Source organism: Gorilla gorilla, chromosome 2 (genome assembly GCF_029281585.2).
Source record: "Gorilla gorilla gorilla isolate KB3781 chromosome 2, NHGRI_mGorGor1-v2.1_pri, whole genome shotgun sequence".
NCBI lineage: Eukaryota > Metazoa > Chordata > Mammalia > Primates > Hominidae > Gorilla > Gorilla gorilla.
The window spans coordinates 77610099-77620474 of record NC_086017.1 but is presented as its reverse complement, the minus strand read 5'-3'; the positions used below and the strand labels follow the sequence as shown (position 1 = coordinate 77620474).

The 10376-nt window shown below is 35.5% G+C and overlaps 1 long non-coding RNA gene across 1 annotated transcript in view; it reads right to left on the bottom strand.

Moving 5' to 3' along the window:
• Nucleotides 1-4489: 4489 nt before the first annotated feature.
• LOC134758062 (uncharacterized) overlaps nt 4490-10376 on the bottom strand; it is a 105080-nt gene continuing 99193 nt past the window's right edge. The window contains exon 5 of the long non-coding RNA XR_010132868.1: nt 4490-6222. This is a non-coding gene — a long non-coding RNA (uncharacterized lncRNA). The remainder of the gene's footprint in view (nt 6223-10376) is intronic.

Genomic DNA, 10376 nt, shown 5'->3' with positions numbered 1-10376 from the left:
GACTCCTTCAGAATGGACCTCCCCAAATTTTTTACTGTCAAGCTAGTCCATAGTCAGCCTCCAGCAATTCATCCTACCATTTTATGGCTTCAGTGGCACCTGCTCCAGGTAAGTTTATTTAGGTTATGATCTAACATTCCACTCATGAGATTTCTTCATGCTGTTGTGTGTAGATTTAGATTATTTATTCTTTCTGCTGTATAATTTTCAATTGTGTAAATATTAACACAACTTATTTATCCTACTCATTGTCGATGAACATTTCCAGTTTTTGTGCCTCATGACTAGTGATACCATGAACATTCTTGAACATGATTTCTGGTGAACATACACCTGCATTTCTGTTGGGTATACACCTGAGAGTAAAAATTCTGGGTTATAGGGAATGCATATACTGGACTTTATTAGACACTGCCAAGTTGTTTTCCTAAGTGGATGTTCCTAGAATGATGTATAAGGGTTTCAATTACCCCACTTTCTCATCAGCACTGAGTATTTTCCAACTTACTCATTTTAGTTATTCTGGTAGGGGTGGTATAATATTGCACTGTGGTTTTAATCTACATATCCCAGATGACTCATAAAGTTGAGCACCTTTTATTTCTGTTTATGGACTATTTTAATATATTCTCTTTTCTGAAGTGTCCAAGTCTTCTTCCCACTTTTCTACTGAGCTATTGCTTTTTTTCTCATTGACTTTTAAGAGTTCTTTATATATTCCAAATGTGTATTATTTTGGGAGGGAATATAGATATGCCAATGCATTTTTTAATTTGTATTTTCACTGGGATATTGTCACTTAAAACTGTGACTTTTAAAAGAATGTGTTTTGGCTGAAACACTCAGTACAGGCTAGTAGCCTGTATATTCACTGTTCCACCAAAGAGAAGGCACATACTGTATGTCATGGTTGAATTATGGTTAAGAATTCCTCTGACTCTCCAAAGTAGGCCTTTGGTTCATGCAAATGTAATTGCAGTTTTTGCAATTGTTTTTTTCCCCATAAGTTATTGAAGTATAGATGGTATTTGGTTACATGAGTAAGTTCTTTAGGGATGATTTGTGAGATTTTGGTGCACCCGTCACCTGAGCAGTATACACTGCAGCATATTTGTAGTCTTTTATACCTTGCCCACCTCTCACCCTTCCCCCCAAGTCCCCAAAGTCCATTGTATCATTCTTATGCCTTTGAGTCCTCATAACTTAGTTCCCATATATCTGTGAGAAAATATGATGTTTGGTTTTCCATTCCTGAGTTACTTTACTTAGAATAAGTTTCCAATCTCATTCAGGTCACTGCAAATGCTGTTAATTCATTCCTTTTTATGGCTGCATAGTATTCCATTATATATACATACCACAGTTTCTTTATCCACTTATTGATTGATGGGCATTTGGGTTGGTTCCACGATTTTGCTATTTTGAATTGTGCCACTATAAACATGTGTGTGCAAGTATCTTTTTTGAATAGTGACTTCTTTTCCTCTGGGTAGATACCCAGTAGTGGGATTGCTGGATCAAATGGTAGTTCTACTTTTAATTCTTCAAGGAATCTCCACACTGTTTTCCACAGTGGCTGTACTAGTTTACATTCCCACCAGCAGTGTAGAAGTGTTCCCTGTTCACCGCATCCATGCTAACATCTACTGTTTTTTGATATTTTTTTAAATTATGGCCATTCTTGCAGGAGTGAGGTGGTATCGCATTGTGGTTTTGATTTGCATTTCCCTGATCATTTGTGATGTTGAGCATTTTTTCCTATGTTTGTTGGCCATTTGTATATCTTCTTTTGAGAATTACCTATTCATATCCTTAGCCACTTTCTGATGGAATTGTTTTTTTCTTACTGATTTGTTTGAGTTCATTGTAGATTCTGGATATTAGCACTTTGTCAGATGTACAGATTATGAAGATTTTCTCCCACTCTGTTTGTTATCTGTTTACTCTGCTGACTCTTCCTTTTGCCATGCAAAAGCTCTTTAGTTTAACTAGGTTCCAGCTATTTATCTTTGTTTTTATTGCATTTCCTTTCAGGTTGTTGGTCATGAAATCCTTGCCTAAGCGAACATCCAGCCCTATACAAAAAATCAGCTCAAGATGGATTAAGAACTTAAACTTAAGACCTGAAACTATAAAAATTCTAGGAGATAACATTGCAATTACTTTTTGCACCGATCTAACACAATTTTGTTAAGCATGAGCATGGAGTCGCAGCTCATCTCCCCTTCTCTGCTAGAAGAGAGGAATTAGAGAGGAAGACATATCTAATTTGGAATGGGCTGCATGGTTGAATTTTCTGCATTTTCAGTCTTCGGTATTTTCTTTTATCTGTTTACCTTTTAAAGTAGGTTGCATTAGAATGCACTGTATTGCCACTCATTGCTCCTGTGTCCACAGGAATCTCATGATCCTCAGGTTGGTTTCTAATGATCTTTCAAAAGCCCACACAAAGAAACCAATGAATCACTGATTTCAATCATGGAAAGTAGGGAGGGGAGCTTCTATGTTCTCAGATTCTTCAAGGAATTGCCTAATCTGAGAAACTCTCAAATTCTTCCTTTTTTCTATGTTATTATTGGAAAACTGAAAATGAAACACAGGAAGTATAAACAGTGGGGAAACAATTATCTTTTCCATTCTTCTGAATCCCACCCCCATTCCCAGGTAAAACATGTAAATATGGATCTGAGTCTTCCTGTCTCTACACAGCCTTGAAGTTAATTTGCCCTTAATATTTATGCGGGTAGGGGATTCCATTTTCAATTTTTTAAAGGTAGCTAGGAGGCTGAGAGAAAAAAGAAACTAATAAATCAGTTGAAATGGCAAATCTAAAATAAACATGCTTTAATAGTTAAGACCACATCCATCTAAGGATTACTAAGAATTATTGGCTGGCCATGGCACTCTGTGAGGCCAAGGCAAGTGGATCACCTGAGTTCAGGAGTTCAAGACCAGCCTGTCCAACATGGTGAAACCCCATCTTTACTAAAAGTACAAAAAAATTAGCCATGTATGGTGGTGCACACCTGTAATCCCAGCTACTCAGGAGGCTGAGGCATGAGAATCACTTGAACTCAGGAGACAGAGCTTGCAGTGAACCGAGATCATGCCACTGCACTCCAGCCTGGGCAATAGAGTGAGACTCTGTCTCAAAAAAAAAAAGAATTATTAATATATTTGGTTATTTATGAATCAGATGCACAGAAAGGTTAAGAGATCAGATAATGCACACAAAATATTTGATTAACCATTTTGCCGATTTGCAAATAAATCTTACACCCATAACAAAAGGTATTCACTGATATGTACAAATAGTTAAGTTTGAATTTGCTGTCCGTGAAAGAAAGAAAATAAATCAGAGAAGTGACTTTAAACACATTTAGCATGGGAACCCAGTTCAATTCTCCTTCTCAACATGTTGCCATTAAGTCTTAAGATCAATTAGAGTGAATTTTTGCAAATGATCTGACAGGTATTTTGAAGGAAGTGAGGCTCAAAGGATTTAGAGCTAAATATTCACTTTTTCTTATCCATACTGCCCAACAAGGAGATAGCAAACAATTACATAAACCTGTTAAAATGTTTTTGAAGGTTGACACATCCTATGGAGATCAACATTACTCATATAGTGATATTGATACTGTCTGTAATCTATCAGGTGTGTCGAAGCACCTTGCTTTACCTTGGTAAGAGGAAAACAAAATGATCAGTTTGCAAAACCCATCGACTTTGATATTTGATCTTGTCTAGATGGTTGATGTCTCTTCCTTTTAAGACAGTAGCCAACTGCTTTGCATCAATAATTTGATACTAGGGCATTTTTAAGATGCCACACACTCCTGCTATCCCTTATTGTCCCAAACATCTATATTTCTACTTTCTTTATGACTTAGTAACTCAGTAGGCTTAGTTATGCTTAGTTGAATGAAAATTTCTCAAGACCAAGAACTAGGAGGGCTCACCAGCTTACTACTGTCTGCGAACTAATTAGAAAAATGTTAACTAAATTTTAAGTCTCTAAAATAGTTGTGCAATCTGGATTTGTTGTAATAGCGTTTGAACGCAATTGTGTTGTCTAAACTTGAATACTAGTTTTTCAAAACCTGACATAATTAAAGTTTATAATAAATAGATGGATTCAAGATAGTATGGTCAACACTTTTTAAGAAAAGGAGAAAGAAAATGGAGCTGCAAAGAGCAATGAATGAATCAGAGGCCTATGATACCGACAAAAATGGTGGTAATATTGCCACCTATACATTTGTATAAACTTCATTTTATATGAATTACACCAATAGACTGACCCTGTGGGGTTAAAATCAGCAAAGAGTATTATACCCATTTTAAAAGAGGAGGCATTAGATGACTGGAGTGAATTCTTTTTAACAACCGAGCTAGGCCTAGAATCAGAGTCTCTAACTTCTTAGTCTACGTATATAGCAATGAAAACATGTCAAAGCAGAAACAAAACTTCCAGAGAATTCAGATGGACTTTTGGAAGCAAATTTACATTTATTTATTTCCAATGAATTTGTAATAATACCATTTAGAGTTACTATTTGTTTCCTTTTACTCCGTGCACTATCCTAGTGAATCCATTTAAAATGTACAACAGTCCTATGAAGTAGAAATTATTATTTCCATGTTTCAGATAATTTGCCAAAAGTTACATTGGTAATCACTACCAGAATCTTTATCAATACCTTATCAACAAATATATAAACTAAAAAAAAATTTCTGAAGAATCTAGTGACAAGAACTTGATTATTAACTACAATCTACAGTAAAAAAGAGCAAGGGCTACTTGAAGAAATGGTTGAATCTTGGGCTGGGGCAGGATAGATGATGAAACTGGAGCCTCTTGTAGTGCCAAAAACTAAAGAAATATCTGCAAAAAAGGAAAAAGAAATCCCACAATGATAGAGGTATGTCAAAATGACATGGGCATTAAACAAAAGACCTCAATGGCCAAAACTGAAATAATTTAGCAATAAAATAATATAATATTGGGTTATAACTTAAGGATAAAACAAATGTCCATGAGTTCATACTGCCATCAATAAATGATTGTCAGGTGCAGTGGTGCATGCCTATAGTCCCACCTGCTCAGGAGGCTGAGACAGAAGGATTACTTGAGCTCAGGAGTTTGAGACCCATCTAGGCAACATAGCAAGGTCTCATATCTAACATAATAATAATAGATTGAATAAATAAATTGGAAAAATAGACAAATCTCCTGGGCAGAAAGATTTCAAATATTTAATGTAGTTACTCTGCCCTCAAGGAGATGGAGCTCTCTTTAAGCATGGCCTGTGCATAGTGAATTCCTACAGAAGAGTATAGTATGGAAAGTGGGGAAAAGTAACTTTACAGTGGAGAAATCTGACAAATGTTATCTCAGACAAGTGGTCAATGTCAACATCATCAGTAATAAGTTGTACTGATGGCATGGTATCTTTGATATGATGTGACAAAAAGGGCTCATGATCTTTCTTCTGAAGACCCATAGTCCCAATTCAATCATGAGCAATTCATCAGTCAAAGCTCAGTCAAGGGACATCCTAAAAAACACCTGTCCAGTACTGCTCAAAACACTCAAGGCCCTTAAAATCTTGGCCCTGAAACTGTACCTACGAAGAGGAGTCTTAGGAAACATGATATCAATATGAAATGTGGTTTCTGGGATGGGTTCCTGGAACAGAGAAATGGCATTAGGTAAAAACTGAGGAAATCTTAATAAAGTATAAAATTTAGTTAATAATAACATATCATCAATACTGGTTCATTAATTGTGACAAATGTACCATACTAATGTCAGAAGCTAATTATAGGGTGAGGCAACTTTCCATATCTTTGCAACTTTTCTGTAAATATAAAGCAATTCAAAAATAAAACTGTTTATTTTTGTAAAAACTGTATAACTTTGGAACAAAGTTTAAAACAATCTTTTTTAGTTTGGAAAAGTAAATCTGAAAGAAGTAAATTCATTTAATCAATACATCAGCTCATTAGTTTATTTGTTCGTTCATTGATACTTTCTATTATTCAACAAATACTCTTCTGTCTACTTTGTTGCAGCATAGCACTATATCGTAAGGGCCCCACAGCTCTATAATGGGTGTTTTCTCTATCTGATGACTTGTATACGCTTGAGAAGATGTTGTTTACTACTCTGGGGAGTTCAAAATTCCAGCACAGTGCAGCAGACCATTTGATGAAATCCTGAAAAGAAAGGAGGGAAATATTGAAGGGCAGGTGCTACTCAAAAGGTTACTATGGATGGAGAATTTCTCATAACTGGATTTTGATGATAGATTATATTGCACAAATTGGTCTATTGAAAATGTCTTTGATTATTTTTTGACTACGTGGTCTTCAAATGCACTGTAGTGTTAATCAGAGCCTGTAATAACTACCTATTATTGGTTGACCTGTGACATTACCATGTTCTCATAGTGGCAACAAAAGTCAGTCTTTGAGTACAATGTTCAATTAACTAAAAATATTTAGAATACTAAAGTGTTTCCAAAGACAAATCTTTTGTGTGACAGATGTAAAATAAGCTGAAGGGTCTTTCTTAGAAAAGCATTCTGTAGCAGCTTTAATAAGAGTATTGGGTGTCACTTTAGGAAGCGCACTTCTTTTGGCCTGCAAATAATTTAATATTTAAATTTTATTTAATTATTAAATTGATTTTGAATATAAGCTGATATCATATTCAAAGTCCCATACTTTAGAAGAAATGATTGAGGCCAGGCACAGTGGCTCACGCCTGTAATCCTAGCACTTTGGGAGTCCGAGGTGGGCGGATCACGAGGTCAAGAAATCAAGACCATCTTGGCTAACACGGTGAAACCCCGACTCTACCAAAAATACAAAAAAATTAGCCGGGCATGGTGGCAAGCGCCTGTAGTCCCGGCTATTCGGGAGGCTGAGGCAGGAGAATGGCGTGAACCCGGGAGGCGGAGCTTGCAGTGAGCCGAGATCACCCCACTGCACTCCAGCCTGGGTGACAGAGCGAGACTCCGTTAAAAAAAAAAAAAAGAAGAAGAAGAAGAAATGATTGAATTATTCTAATTATTCTCATGGTCATTTTGCCTTCTATAGGAGTACACTCTGATCATCAAACTCATTTTCCACTGCAAAATATGTTGAACACAAAAACTGAAGTTCTTGGGGCATTTAGATACCCATTTTTTTTGTAGTGACCACTGCAATGTGGATTAAGTCTGACTAGAAATATACCTTCAAATTAATGATCTAATGGTTGTCCCCCAAGCCCACAGAAATAGCACATAGCATAAATCTGTGTTTTCTGAAAATATCACATTGTATTCTTGAGGTCATCAGCATGGAAATGATCTCCAGTGTAAAATCTATATGAGATATATGGGACTCTCTACAAGGAATATTGGATTATTGCACTCTGTAGCTTTGAAAACCATCTTTCTTGGACGACAGCAGAAAGCTTCAATATACTTGCATGAATTATAAATGACACCCAGTACTCTTGTTGAAGCAGCTGCAGAATGCTTTTCTAAGACAGACCCTTCAGCTTGTGGATGTTATTTTACATCTGTCACACCAAAGATTTGCCTTTGGGAATACTTTAGTTTTCTAGATATTTTTAGTAAATTGAACGTAGTACTCAAAGACTGTTTTTTTTTCTTTTCTTTTTTTTTAATTCTCAGAATGGAAGAGACATGTATTTAACCTGAAAATGAAGTCATGGCTTTTAAACAATTAGCCCAAACAGGAATTGATTAAAAAAAAAAAAAAAAAGCCTGTCTGTGAAGGAGTGAGAGACAAAACTAACATTGATTTTGGAGTATAGCTTCTTAATAGTTCAGACTTTTAGATGCCTTTGAACATCTTTACTATCAGTAGAGAAATGGGGTAGCATACAGATCAGAAGCCCCAAATCAACACTCTCCTTTTCAAAAACAAACTGCTGGTTTAATTCACATTCTTTTACATATCTGTTTTTTGATATTCTCTCTAAACACTCCACATATTTTTAGGATGGGTACTTATACCATGGGCTTTTACCATGTCAGCAGTTTTCTTTAGTGACAGCCTAAATAAATAAATAGTTGAATTTTAAGGACATACCTGTCATTGAAAAACCAATAGAATGAAATCAGATTCCTTCAGTATTCAAAGTGAAGATCACTCAACAACCAAAAAAAATATTTTAAACTGTTCATACATTTCCACTTTTACTCTACCAAAAAATACCTTTATAATACCTTTAAATGATTTTTTAATGTGTTATAAGTTGGTAGGCTCCCTGGAATCTACAAAGGAAAGCAAATAATGTGTATGCTATTGAATTATGTATTATAATTTTTCCCCAACAGGATAACAGAAAGCACACTTGGTTCACAGTCATACCATGGTTTGAAAGAAAATTCTAGAGTGAAACCAGATCTTAGAAAGATGCAGAGGCAAGATCACTGAGCAATGTGTCCAGAGGACCAGAGAGATTTGGGTCTCTTCTCTGGGGTTAGTTAGTTGTGTGACTGAGGGTGAGTTACTCAGCTTATTGAACTCCAAAGTAGTCATTTGTTATAAATTTTTCATAGACTCATGAATGATTGGAATTTAGAATAATGGGCCAGTCATGGTGGCTCGCATCTGTAATCCCAGGATTTTGAGAGGCTAAGACAGGAGTATCTTTTGAACTCATGAGTTTGAGGCCAGCCTGGGTAACATAGTGAGACTCCACTTCCACAAAAAGTAAAAAATATTAGCCGGGTGTGGTGGCACATGCCTGTTGTCCCAGCTATTCAGGAGGCTGAGGCAAGAGAATCAGTTGAGCCCAGGAGTTCAAGGCTATAGTGAGCTATGATTGTATTACTGCACTCCAGGCTGGGTGACAGAGCAGGAACCTGTTTCAAAACAATTTTTTAAAAGAAATTTAGAACAATGGAGTTAAAAGTGACTTGACTATCATTCCAGGGTCACTAATCCTTACTAAAAAACAAGAATTTTGTAAATTAGTATCAAAAAAACACAAAAATGATTCCAAAAAGAATAAAAAGTGAGTCCTCTAAAACTTTAATGTAAGAGCTTCCCATTTCAGTTCTGATATGTAAAGTGGTAGTCACATTCCAATCATTTCCATCCTTAAAACAACAATAAAAAGCTGACCAAATTGAAAATCAATGGCTTTTCTTGGATCCATCAGAAAATTGAGGTCCCAAAGTAAAACACCATCTTGACACCTGGAGAATGTCATTACTACAGAAAACCACCAAATCACAAAGATAAATCACAAGACATAAATAAAGGAACAAAGGATATATAAAACAATTAGATAACAATGAACAAAATGACAAGAGTAAGTTCTCATCCATCAATAAAAACCTTGATTGTAAAGTTTGAATTCCCAGTTAAAAGATACAGACTGGCTGAATAGATGTTTTAAAAAACTCAACCATATGTTGCCTGTGAGAAGGTACTTCGCCCATAAATACACACATAGACTTAGAGTTAAGGGATATAAAAAGGTATTCCACACAAATGGAAATCAAAAGCATGTAGAAATAGCTGTACTTATATCAGACAAAACAGACTTTAAGTGAAAAAAACATAAAAAGAAATAAAGAAGGTAATTATATAATGATAAAGGGACAAATTCAGCAAGAAGATATATGTTGTGGGGTGGGGGGAGGGGGGAGGGATAGCATTAGGAGAGATACCTAATGTTAATCACAAGTTAATGGGTGCAGCACACCAACATGGCACATGTATACATATGTAACAAACCTCCATGTTGTGCACATGTACCCTAAAACTTAAAGTATAATAATAAAAAAAGAAGATATAACAATTATATATGTACCCAACAAAGAAGCACCCAGGTATATAACAAGTTAGCTCTAATAATATAGTAAGAGCTGGGAACTTCAACACCTCACTTTTAGTACTGCACAAATCACCTAGACAGAAACTCAGCAAGGAACACTGGACTTAAACTGCACTATAGACAAAATGGACCTAATAGACATTTATAGAACTGTAAATGGAAATTAAACACGTTTCTGAATGATTATTCAGTCAATGAAGACATTAAGAAAGAAATGAAAAAAATTATTGAAACAAATGAAAATAGAAACATACCAAAACTCATGGGATATAACAAAAGCAGTACTAAGAGGGAAATTTTTAGCAATAAATGACTACATCAAAAATGTACAAGGATTTCAAATAAACCACCTAGTTATGCACTTCAAGTAACTAGAGAAGGAAGAACAAACCAAACCGAAAACTGATAGAAGGAAAAAAATAATAAAGATTATAGCACAACTAAAAGAAGTTGAGACAAAAAAGTACAAAAGGCCAACAAAGCAAAAAGCAGGTTTTTTTGAAAA